Here is a 13459-nt window from a genome sequence, read left to right as displayed (position 1 = left end):
TACACTCCATATTAATGTTCACTGATTGGTGTCCGGGTACTTTCTATCAATTTACATAATCTAAGTACAATTCGATTCTCGCAGAAAGTAAATAGATTATTGACGCTGTGGAGTGTGAAGTGAAAAAAGGAGTTAGTGAAGACTCTTACCAGTTGTGCTATTAACACTGGCGATCCTCCTGAGCGGAAAGATCGTATTGTTAAAATGAATCACACGACGGTAGGAACTGGGCCCAGCACAATTAGTTCCCGCATGTTGAAGAATGCGTATTGAAATGGCTTAGGAGCTGTAGCTGACAACAGATACCTGCCAAGCGTCATCTCAACCGAACACAAATTTTTGATAAGAAATACCACAGCAACAAAATAAAAAGAAAAAAGGTGCGAGTAAAGGACGCTCGCTCTGAGGGTTCCGTTTGTAATGGTACTTGAATTACGTAACCAATTACGGCACCTCACCTCAACCTCTCGATACCAACAATATTCTACTGTGTTTCTGTAAAGTAGTTAACGTATTTCTGAGACAACATTCAGATTTGATTTAATTAATGTAGAGGTACTTTGATACATCGATATGTTTATATTGCAATGATATTATTCTTATGTGTATTCTTTCTTTCGTCACTATGATCTTTGTCGTACTTGTAACTCTGATTTTTGGGCGCGTAAGCGGTTATTAGAGAGTCAAGTCTTGGTTGTCATGTTGAAAAGACGCAATTTGTAGTCAGTTTATGAAATGTGAACTTTAACAGTGAGGAAGATATTTTCAAGTACGTTTTATATTTTGAACTGATGTTTTGTGTGTTTCGTGATATTGCAGCAAAAGCAATAAAAAAGAAGCGTAACTTAAATTCGGAGTGCTGATTACTTTTTTACATCACCATTGTGCTAACTTGCAAAAGTTTAATCTTCAAGAATGGTTTATGAAACACATCTATAAAACTTTTGAAAATCGCAGAATAACACCTAGGCCTCTTTGCATCCGAGCTTGGAATCATCACTACCTAGATTTTCGACGATTGAGCCATGAGTGCACAACGAGACCAGCGTGGGAAACTCGAAAAGATGAGTGCCTGGTTTATTCATTATTACATGAAATGACTTTATTAACTGTGCTCTAATGACACCTGCCACATAATGTAACTTTGTTGTTGCCCGAAAATGCAATATTTAGCAGCGTGAGGAACCCTACAATCATAATAAAATTTTACCTTTGTTGTGGTAGGGTTGTTAGACGTTCAAACTTAATTATGTGGATAGACAGTTCATCTATCTCGGGAATCGAGACTCACGACGATTTTTGCCTGTTATCGACATTGATACTAGCAAGATAAAGGTTTCAGCAATCCAAGATTTTCGAGAATATTTTAATTTTTAGTTTGAAATCGGATAACGAATGACAATTTTTTCGTGTGATAGAGTTACAAATTACTTTATTTGCACTGTAAAACATTGCTTCTTCCAAATTTTATTGATCCTAGGTCAACAGGAAGTGCCCTGTAGTTTCTAATGACTCAGTTTGCGATTATCAAAATATGTAACATAAATGTTTGTATCTTTTGATTGTATTGACTTAGAAGCTTAAATATATTAAACTGCCGAGGGACCATACACCATAGCATGTGACAAATTTCAACTTGACACGTCTACCTACTCCTGAGAAAAAGGGTTCCTAACAGTCGGACACGCAGACAGACGGTCGGACGGCAACAAAGTGATCCTACAAGGCTTCTGTTTTTACCGATTTTGGTATGCAACCGTAAAAAGAATAGAGCTGTTGCTTACAGACTATGCTGACAGATTTCAGAAAGTAAAACCTCTTTCCATAGCGAAAGCCGCAAACCCTAAATGTTTCAAGGGTATCAGATCATTTCCTGTCTGTTGCTGCTCCAATAGAAAGGCGTGGATGACAACAGAATTTTTCATTAAGTGGTTGTTCAGCCTAGACAAAGACATGAAAGAATATAATCGAAAGATGTTGCATTTTTCCCCCTATAGCTGCTCTTTTCACGATAACCAACCACCTATGGATAATGTGAAACTTCGTATTTTCCCCGTCGACACCATTTCAAAATTTCATGCGCTTGGCGTGGGAATAACACAGAATTTTAAAATTTTCTATCGCCAAGAAGTTATGCCAATGATATCGGATAGCACTGAAGATGGTAAGAAGCCCAACAGAAGTTTTGGCAACGATGACCGAAAATGTATAGAACAGTGATTACGAATCATTTCAAGACCTGCTGATTAATCAACGAGACATAAATCAATTGCAACAACAGGGAGGGGATAAATGGTCTAGGACTTTCACGCCTGTCTGGGGTGACAAGAACAAAGACGATGACGAAGCAAAAGAAAAAGCAAAGCCAATTACACCAGTGGATATAAACGAGAAAAATTTATCACTGGGTGCGTCCTTAGCACATAAGCAGACGATGTATTTTTGGCTTTTGTCACTACAGAAAATGCGCTTGACCAAGCGCGTTTCTGGCCACTCGAGCAGAAGATCATAGATCTTTGCAGAGAAAGAACTTTTCTTGCACGTTTTTGGAAATTTGTGTTACTCTTTCGTTTGAAACGTTAAAATAATCCAAAATTATTAAAGCAGGTCAACATTTCAACATAAATATTATTGGTCAAAAGTGTGAGTAGAGCTAATACGAGTCTCCCTTGAAATTACAGCATTTATTTCTGTCCGAATTTTCATGACTAAACGAACAATGGGTATTGGAAAAGTAGGATAACAAACTGACCAGCGCGGGGTCTAGATTTTCACAGAAAGGTTTCATTCCTTGAAAGTAATCAGAGAAATTCAGAAAAACTTAATAAATTATTTGAAGAAAAACTGAAATATTTCACGAAAAGCTGCTGCTAATTAAGTAAATGAAGTGTCAAGTATTCATCTCTCCAGGACTCATCTCTTTTGTGCATAAAAATTTCAGTGGTTTAGAAATGGTGGAATTCTTTCTTTCAGTCTGAAAAAAATAAAACAAATATCACATTACAGCATAAATTGAAACTCCCAAGCTTTCTCTTGATCAAAGAAGTATTTCGCCTGCCTCATTTGCAGTACTTTGTTTCGACTAAAACTGAAAGACTTGTCAAATATTTCTCTAATCTATTTCATTTCTTACTTTTAGACAAATCATTTCACAGATTTGACCTCTTCTTTTTCAAAGTTTTCAAAATTTGAGTCATAAATGTTACTTTATGCTTCTATTTGTGAAGAAATACGAATGCTACTGAATCTGCGTTACCGAATTTTAACTTTATTTTTATAGAGGATGCTATACTCTTCTTTCGACTGTTTCATTGTCCCACCATAATTATTTAGAGTTCCGTTAAATAGAACTCTCAATTATTCACACTTTTTCTGAGGTCACTTGAACATCGAAATGTAGAGAGTCAACTGTAGTTGAATCGCTGAGAGAATTGCCAACTAAGCACATAGCTTCTGGATCGAGTCTCGGTCCGGTACACAGTTTTGAGATGCCAGGAAGTTTCAAAACAACGACCATTCCGTTGCAGAGTGAGCGTCATTCAGGCGATTACACTCTAACAATTCGATGAATTTCGATAATTTGCGAGCAACACATGGCGAACGGATAATCAGAAACCATTCACTATACTGTAACATCACACAGGTAAAATTTCTTCGAAAAGAAATCACACAGGTAAAATTTTTTCGGAAAGTCATAAATAGTCTCTGCTTCGTGTAACAGAAAACTGCAGGTTGACGTAACCTTCTTCCTTTCAACTGCTGCTTACCAAGTACATAACAAATGTGATATGGAACGGGTTCGTAGTGTCGTATACAGTTCCTTGTAACGATTTTGAAGACGTGAGTACAGAAACAAACTGAATAAAATCATTTAGTTTACTTATTACTGGGATTTGTATATTAGTTGATTAGAAACGTGACTTTTGTGTACATAGTCAGTGAAACACGTCACGAAGTTTCGATAGATTTGTTTAACTTGATGAAATAAGCCCGTCTCCGTTTATGACCCTGTGGGTTACTTCCAATGATATCTCTAAACACTGACTAAAGCAAAGTAAAGGATATTTTCACATCAGCGTTGGGTAAATTAGCATAGCGTAATCTACGTAGCATTTCAGAGAGTAAGCTACACATGTCGTCCCACGCTAAGGCCATTGCGCAACAGAGTGGTGAATCCCAACTCGCACTTACCTCATATGAGATCCTCAGACCATGGATCAAGGAAGTGAGGTAGATGTAGTATTTCCCGACTATTGAAAACTATTTGACTCAGTACCACACCTACGCTTATTACCAAAAGTACGATCATATAAGGTATCAGGTCAAATACGTGACTGGACTGAGGATTTCTTGATAGGGAGGACGCAGCACGTTATCTTGAATGGAGAGTGATTGACAGATGTGGAAGTAATTTCGGGTGTACCTCAGGGAAGCGTGTTGGCTCCCTTGCTGTTCATGTTGTATATTAATGATGTTACGAAACAGTATTAATAAGAAACTAAGGCTTTTCGCAGACGATGCAGTCTGAATGAAGCAGTACAGATATTCAGTCAGACCTTTATAAGATTTCAAAGTGGTGGTGCAATGACTGGCAGGTTGATTTAGACGTTCAAAAATGTAAAATTGTGCTCTTCATAAAAAACACAATATCCTATGAATATAATATTAGTGATTCACAGTTGGAATCTGTAAACTCGTACAAATACTGGGGTGTGACACTTAGTGGGAACAAGAAGTGGAACAATCACATGGACTCAGTCGTGGATAAATCAGGTAGCAGACTTCAGTTTGTTGGTGGAGTACTAGGGTAATGCAATCAGACTCCAAAGAATTTTGCTTACAAATTACTCGTACGGCCATCCTAGAATGCTGTCCAAGTGTATAGTACCAGTATAAACGCGGACGGGCAGGAGATGTTGTACGTTTAGAGGAGGGCAGCACGAATGATTACAGATTTGTTTGACCCGCGGGAGAGTGTCACTGAGACGTTGAAAGAACTGAACTGGCAGACTCTTGAAGATAGACGGAAACCATCCAGAAAAAATCCACTGACGAAGTTTCAGGAACAGTTTTTAATGATGACTCTAGGAATATACTACAACTCCTTCAATATTGCTCCCATAGGTACCGTGAGGATAAGATTAATTTAACTGCAGCAGGCATTTAAACAATCATTTTTCCTGGGCTCCAGGCGTTAATGGAACAGAAAAAAGCCCTAATAATCAGAACAGTGGGACGTACCCTCTGCCATGCACCTCCTAGTGGTTCGTAGAGTATAGATGTAGATGTTGATGTAGAGCGGCTTTCCATCAGTCGTGGGGAAAGCTGGTAGCGGACTTCACTTTATTGGTACAATAGTAGAGAAATACAATGTATCGAAAAGCGATTGCTTACAGATCACTCGTACGAATGTGCTGCTGCGGCACGGATGACAGGTGCATCACAGTTTGCGAGCGAAACTGCATTTCCGTTGGAAGTACGGAGGACAGTACGATTCTTGTGCGCTGACAGTCCAAATTGCACGAAGATTCTGTCTGTGTATTTGACCAAATGCAATGTCACGTCCAGCCGTAGTGAAATGGCGCCGACACTTTGACCAGCGCCTCACAGACGTGGGTGATGTTGCTTGGGAAGGAAGGTCATCGACATTCACCACAGACGACAATGTCCAGGCGATACTTTTGACGAGCTGAAAGAACATCTCGGAGGGTGGAGGCGGGGGGTAGAAGAGATTTTTCCAACGACGAGGGCGTTCATACAGCAGGTCTGGAATGGTTCCATGTCCAAGGTGCGAATTTCTGTCGTAGAGGAACTGGACGCTAGGTAAGACGTTCCGACCGTCGTTTACAGACGCCTGGCGACAGTGTTGAAAAATAGCGTCACGTTTCCGTGTCACTTTGAAGTGTGTTGTAGAATTCAACGAGAGTTACACGGCCTGCCATAGTAATGCGTAACTTACTTTTGGAAGTCGCGATGTACTTATTACGATAACCGTTTGTGGCAGTGATAATGTATGTCGTGCTGCAGGGTTGGTGGGTAGGTATCATTTCATTTTCCTGATGGAAAAGATGTGATAAAAATTTTCAAAATATAAGCAGACAGATGTTTATACTGGCTTAGTTAAAGGTGTGCGTTTTACGCGGAACAAATGTTGCGTCACGTGCAAAAGCGGAAGTTCTGGCGATGTGGGTCGGAACTACAGGAAGCTAGCCGATTGTGCGCACAGTAAAAAAAAGAAGTGTGTGGAGGATAGACAGCGCTGCAATCACCCGTTCCAGCCGTGCGCAACAACGACCTGATTCCGGACTGACGTGGCCTCCTAGTTTTCACAGAGGTCTACTGAGAATGTAAACACAAAGCTGTCTACGTGACGGCCGTAGCACGGCAACTAATAGATGCAATAGACAGACGACTAGGAGATGTCACGCCGTAGCCGCGCGTCACGTGCTACAGCTAGCTTCGCTTACGTACCGTGAGAAAAGTAGGCGGTTGCTATCTGCACGGTGACATAGTCCGCCGACTTCAGATCAATAGCGCCGCGTTTCTCCGGCGACAGAGCAATGCCCGTGCCTTTCCGGCGGGATGGCTCGCTTGGCGCGCGGCAGCGATTTGCGGGGTTTCGCGGCGTCGGCGTCGGCAATCACTCATCGCACGAGGCAGCGGAACGAAGCGCGCGCCGTGGCGCTGCTGCTGGTCGACTGGCGCGCGCCCTCCACGTTTACTCGATAGCCTAGCCGCATACTCCCTCCTCCACCCCCCCCCCCCCTCGCTCTCCCCACCACGCCCCCTACCCCTCCCCCTCTTACATATTTGCCGGCCCTTGTTGCCCGGGCGACACTAGTGCTCGCGGGACCCTCGGCGTGCCGACGCAGTCCGTTCATTCGAGCGGCCGCTACCGGCTCGCTCGGAATGTGCCCATTCACGCAGATTTACGAGAAACCAGTAGTACCCATTGTCAGAGACTGTTTAACTTTTCTTCGTATATATTGGAGTTTTGTTCATTCAGACACGAACGAGCTACTTTAATTTGTTTATGTATTTGGCTGTAATTGAACTCGGGCTCGTTCACTACCTATTTTTCACGTGGCTCATCTGCAAAGGGGGCTGGTAGAAAACGGTTGCATTTGCGCCCCTACTATTGAGTCACATATTGGCTAACTTTTGAACAGCAGTGAATTCTACTATACACGTTCAGATTGAAACTTATTTATTCAAAAGAAACACTTTAGCTTTGTGACCATGCATTTTTTAAGTTCACAAATAAATCCGATCTGTACAAATAATAATCGGTGCAATTCGTTCACTGTTTGTCCCGCATCTACACACTTTCACGTTGTTCCTTCACATACACTGGCGTCCATGCTTACACTCGCGGCACTTTGCCGCTCTCAACTTACCACCACAACGGACCAACGACAAAAGACCAATTTTCCCGCTCACATCCACAGTCCAGAGTCGGGTCACGTGACACTACATAAGTCAAAATAATCCCTAAACATGGCCACAATTCGTTTACAATGTTTTATAAGATTTAAATACTTAAATCTAAATACATTATATAATTTACACATTTATCACCACACTTTTATAATTCGTTGCAATTAAAAGAAAACCAAAACTCTATGCAACGGAACTACAATGCCCATCAAAACACAAAACAAGTATTTTCCGGTCTATTTTGCCCAACATATGATCTCTGCTGCTGTGCTTTAAATTTAAATTACGAACTACTTGAAAGAGCTCCGTATTATCCCCTGTTACCTTACATGGCCTTCAGAGTATGTACTATATTAGGCATTTAACCATGCTTATAGCGTACGCTGAATTACCCGGAAAGAATACATAAATTCACTTTTACAGACACGAGAGCTAAAGCTGTCACAATTTTGTCCATTATAAACTGATAACAGGTTGAGAAGTAACTGAGATAGAATTGTTAGTTACATATTCCATAGATCATTTGAACGATTCGTTTATCAAAATGACGTGGAATGAGTCAATTTACAGAATACGTGAACACAATTAATGTTTACGTTAGTGAACTAATTAGTTTTTCGTTTCTTTATTTATTTGGAACATGCTCAGTTAGAATCTTTCTAATACTGCATATGTGTGTGTGTGTGTGTGTGTGTGTGCGTGTGTGTGTGTGTGTGTGTGTGTGTGTGTGTGTGTGTGTGTGTATGTGTAGAGTGTAGTTTTTGTGTTGGATGATGATGATGATGATGATGATGATGATGATGATGATGATGATAAGAGGGAGAGGGCGAAATCCGATGCCGGCACATAGCCCACTCCTCGCGAAATGCGCCGAGGGCCCCGCCGAACTAAAGTCCCCACTTGGCAGACCGAGCACTATCAACAGTGTCACATGCCGTCACTTCATCTAGATCTACATCTGCATCTACATGGATACTCTGCAAATCACATTTAAGAGCCTGGCACAGCGTTCATCGAACCACCTTCACAATAATTCTCTATTATTCCAATCTCGTACAGCTCGAAGGAAAAACGAACACCTGTATCTTTCCGCGCGAGCTCTGATTTCCTTTATTTTAGGATGATGATAGTTTATGTAGGTCGTCGTCAACAAAATATTTTTGCATTCGGAGGAGAAAACTGGTGATTGACATTGCGTGAGAAGATTATGCCGCAACGAAAAACGCCTTTGTTTTAATAATGTCCAACCCCAATCCTGTATCATTTCAGTGACATTCTCTCCCCTATTTCGCCCTGTTTGAACTTTCTCGATATACTCCGTTAATCCTATCTGACTAGGTTGCCACACCGCGCAACAGCGTTCTAAAAGAGGACGGACTAGCGTAGTGTAGGCAGTCTCTTTAGTAGATTTGTTACATTTTCTAAGTATCGTGCCAATAAAACGCAATCTTCCCCGCAACATTTTCTGTGTGTTCCTTCCACTTTCAGTTGTTCGTAATTGTAATTCCTAGGTATCAGTTGAATTTACTGCCTTTGGATTCGACTGATTTATCGTGTAACCGAAGTTTAACGGATTCCTTTCAGCACCCATGTGGATGACCTCACACTCTTCTTTATTTAGGATCAATTGCCAATTTTTTCACTATACAGTTATCTTTTCTAAATCGTTTTGTAATTATTTTTGAGACACTGCGGAGAGGTTTCGTTTTTAAACCAAGACATTGAAGAACACAGTACTGTTATTATTTTTAGTCCTCCTCGTGCAACTAACCTTTTTTTATCTTTTATGGTCCATAACTCAACCGGTAAAAAAAAGGAACCCTTATAAGATCACATTGTTGTTCGTCTATATGTCCGACTGTTCAAAACTCGTGTTCTCAGGAGCAAGTGGACGTATCAAGTTCAAATTTATGTCTTATACTAAGCTCTGTGGTCCCTTGGCGGTACAGTAAACGTCAGCTTCTTAGTCAATGCAATGAAAAGATACGGTCATTTATGTCAAATATTTTGATACTCGCAGACTCAGACGGAAAAACCTATAGATTGCTTCCTGTTGATCCGGAATCATTAAATTTGGTGAGGGGAAACCTTTCACAATAAACGAACAACAAGAAAGCCGTGAATTTTTCATTATATGAGGGGCGCTTGAAAAGTCCGTGCAAAGTCCGAGAGATGGGACTACTGGCGCATATCGAGGTCATGTTTAGTTAGTAGCATCTTTGGAAAGAACGCACACCAAGTTCCAGCCATATTAGCCTATTCCTTTGTGTTTGGCATTCGTGTGAATCAAGGAAGTCGAGTAATTGTCAAAAAATGAACGAAAAAGAATTTCGTCTGGTGATTAAACATTACTTTATGAAAGGCTAAACGCCTCAGGGGACTAAAGAGAAGCTTGGTAAACATTACGGTGAGTCTGCACGTTCGCTTAGAACAGTTTATAAGTGGTTTGACAATTTTCAGAGTGGCTGTATGGGGACAAGTGATGCTGAACGTTCTGGAGGCCCTGTGGAGGTTACGACTCCAGATAAAATCCATGATATGGTGATAGATGACAGAAGAGTTAAGGTGCGAGAGATTGTTAGTGCTGTGGGCATCTCGAATGAACGGGTACATAATATTTTGCGTAAACATTTGGACACGAGAAAGCTATCCGCAAGATGGGTTCCGCGATTGCTCACGCTTGACCAAAAACGGAATCGTGTGAAGTGTTGCAAGGATGGTTTGCAGCTGTTCAGGATTCCTCAGGAGTTTAAGCGTCATTTCGTCACTGTGGATGAAACATGGATACATTACTATCCTCCTGAGACCAAACAACAATCTAACCAATGGGTTACCAAGGGGGAATCTGCACCAAAAAAGGCGAAGACCATTCCTTCGGCCGGAAAGGTTATGGCGACCGTCTTTTGGGATTCGCAGGAGATAATCCTCATCGACTATCTGGAAAAGGGTGAAACTATTACAGGTGCATATTATTCATCGTTATTGGACCGTTTGAACAAAATTAGAACAGCGTTAGACGAAGTTTATAAGTCTAAAAGGAGACTGTCGAAAAATAAAAAAGGTTTACCCAAAAGCGTAAGTAGTTACACGAAAAAAGTATTTCTTTTGTCATTTGTTATGTGACTTAAAACCTGAAATTAAAACGTTCTCGAAAGTCTTGCATTACCTGAGACCGATATCCTTCCAGTATCAATGTCGATAACAGGCAAAAATCGTCGAGATACTCTATTCCTGGAATGGACGAACTGTCTATACCAATAATTAAGTTAATACTGAATCCTTGGGACGCGAGCCCTACCCCCCACCTACCCAATTATTTTTTTTCTTTTCTCCAGTATTAGCAGTTCACGCCATTACGGAATTCCATCACAAGCAAAATATAAAAATGAAAAACGCGTACCAATAAAATCTACAGATTTTTCCCCATATTCTTAACGAAATTAACGATCACTTTATAAAGTCGAATGTTTCAGGTAAACAAAAGAGGAGAAGCTGATCGAGGGAAGAGGTACCCCATACTCGACAATGACTTCAGAAAATCCAACATTTCACAGGCAAATTTGAGACACAGACACAAGATGTGGTTTGCGTCAGCAGATTCTGATTCAGAGCCGCACTCACAAGACGGAGAACTCTAAATGTTGATTCGATATAGACGGAGAGGAAAAGAGGCGTGGTAAGGCGTTGTCGAATGATGTTGGAGGTCGTTGATCGGTCCAAATGTGTCCCCATAAACAAATGCTTTGCAGGAATTCGAGGTCGCAACCGGATAATAAGCACCTTTGTTGGGACAAGTCCACATCTCTTCCTATTGATGTTTTCCGTGGCTCTTGAGCTCACGTAAGTAGTCCGTACACTGCAATTTCAGATGAAGAACAGTGCTTATAGAGGTAGCTTGCTTTCCTTATAGGTCAACTTCCTCATTATAGCGGACATCATCGTGGTAATGCACCGACAGCAAATGGTTGCTCTGCGCCCTCCGCATACTGTGAATATATTCGAAAACCACATCCAGTACATGAAGATTGGTTGTTTCATTCCATCTCCTGTGGCAAATACATTTAAGAGTACGTTGGGAGTCAGAGACGACTAATACCTTTGAGAAAGGAGCTGAAGATACAAACTTCAGTGCTTCCAAAACCCAGTCTCCGACGTAAAAATAGAAGCGCTTTGAGGTAGTTTCAAAGCTTTCGGACTTTGAGCTGAGGGCTTATAAAAGGACGGAGAGTGTTGATGTTAGAGGCAGGTTTAATCGTCTCGTTGCTGCTCAGTGGTCTGGTTCTCGTTTTATTTATACCGGTGGATCCAAAATTCCACAGGAGGTAACTGAATGTCATCACTTTCATATAACTTTAACGACTTAAGCAGTGCATATCAGGAAAGTTCTTAAGAGATACTAATGTTATGTATCCCATATTTAATTGGCGTTTGGAGTGATATTTCGTAGCAGTGATGGTAGCTGCGAGCTACCGCATCCCCTGGCTGCCCAATCGCACTCCCGTTCGGGCGGGAGCTACATTTTCTACATCACCTTTTCCCTCATTTCCCTTCACACCACTTAAACATTAATCTATACAAAAAATCTGTTTTTATCAATTTAATATATGATATATCCTCCATCGCATGTCATTCAGGACGTCACCGGTAGCTCACGTCAGCCTGGCGCCGTGGTCAGTCGGCTTTATGTCTGCCAAACGGCATTGTTTTCAAAGCTGTGGAGGACTTGAATTCGACGTTGCACAGCCATTCCGCATGAAATGTTTATAAATTATGTACACAAACCCTCCTCGTGAATCAGTATACCTACTGGTTAAAACCGTGTTAAAATCCCTACAGTAGTTCCCAAGATTATCCCAAAAATACAGACAGAAACCGCGGTGGCCAGAAACAGTCTGAAAAGCTTCTGTGTTGGAGGGTAGGTTGTGATGAGAAATAATCGTGGAGAAAAAATTCGACATGTTGCGATATTTCTGAATTAATTAGCGTTGAAGTTAGCCAACAGGCCGTTGCAGGCGCACATTCGAGCCACCCTGCGTACAATTAGTGTCAGTTGCTCTCGTAGCGTAGAGGATAGTCGACGAGACCACTCAGCCTTTGGCTCGGGTTCGATCCTTACTGCCGTCCCACGTCCAGTTTTTGTATTGCTCTCTTGTTCAGTTTTAGTAAACTAAACGAAGAACACGTTTGGCGACAGTGTTTCAGCACAATATGTCCTGCGACACGATTACAAGCTTTTCAAATGTGTATAGATGGATAATACAAGTTTAGAAATATTATACAGGAGTAATGTACAACGAAAACCATTTCTCATATCTTTTAAATTTTTTAAAAGAGAAGACCAATATTAACTTCAGGAAAAAGATCTCTTAGTACTGACATCTGTTTCTTACACAACTCTGTTCTTGGGATCAGATGTTGCAAAGTTTACTGTATAACTGCGTGTGTTGTTGAGGATAAATGGCAACATTGTCAGCAGGTCTTTCTGTTTTGCAACCGATAAAACATAACTGGCGTACATCAGTCATGGTCTTTCGTCTACTGAATGCATTGAAATTTTTCCATTTTTCTGTTTTAGAGTAAGAATTTTAATAACTGGTTGAGCATGAGACATTTTTTAATTACATATTCGTGTAGTACGTAAAGAAATATGAATGTTTTAGTTGGACAATTTTTTTTGCTTTGTGATAGATGGCGCTGTAATAGTCACAAACGTATAAGTACGTGGAATCACGTAACATTCCGCCAGTGCGGACGGTATTTGCTTCGTGATACATCACCGTGTTAAAATGGACCGTTTACCAATTGCTTAAAAGGTCGATATCGTGTTGATGTATGGCTATTGTGATCAAATGCCCAACGGGACGTTTGAACATTTTGTTTCGGATGTTCCAATGTGATGCATGTACCATTGTGAACTTATCATTTCTCAGAGCGCATGCTGTTACAGCGTGATTACCTGTAAATACCACATTAATGCAAGAAATGCTCAAAATGATGTCCGTCAACCTCAATGCATTTGGCA

The 13459-nt window shown here is 41.0% G+C and overlaps 1 protein-coding gene across 1 annotated transcript in view; it reads right to left on the bottom strand.

Moving 5' to 3' along the window:
- Positions 1–6684, bottom strand: part of LOC124777965 (uncharacterized protein KIAA0513) — a 257665-nt gene extending 250981 nt beyond the window's left edge. The window contains exon 1 of the mRNA XM_047253524.1: positions 6472–6684. The gene's annotated coding sequence lies outside the window, so the exon portion shown is untranslated. The remainder of the gene's footprint in view (positions 1–6471) is intronic.
- Positions 6685–13459: the final 6775 nt, after the last annotated feature.

The sequence above is a fragment of the Schistocerca piceifrons genome, chromosome 2 (assembly GCF_021461385.2).
Source record: "Schistocerca piceifrons isolate TAMUIC-IGC-003096 chromosome 2, iqSchPice1.1, whole genome shotgun sequence".
Classification (NCBI taxonomy): domain Eukaryota; kingdom Metazoa; phylum Arthropoda; class Insecta; order Orthoptera; family Acrididae; genus Schistocerca; species Schistocerca piceifrons.
Note: the sequence above shows the minus strand (reverse complement) of the source record. Positions and strands in the feature narration are given on the sequence as shown.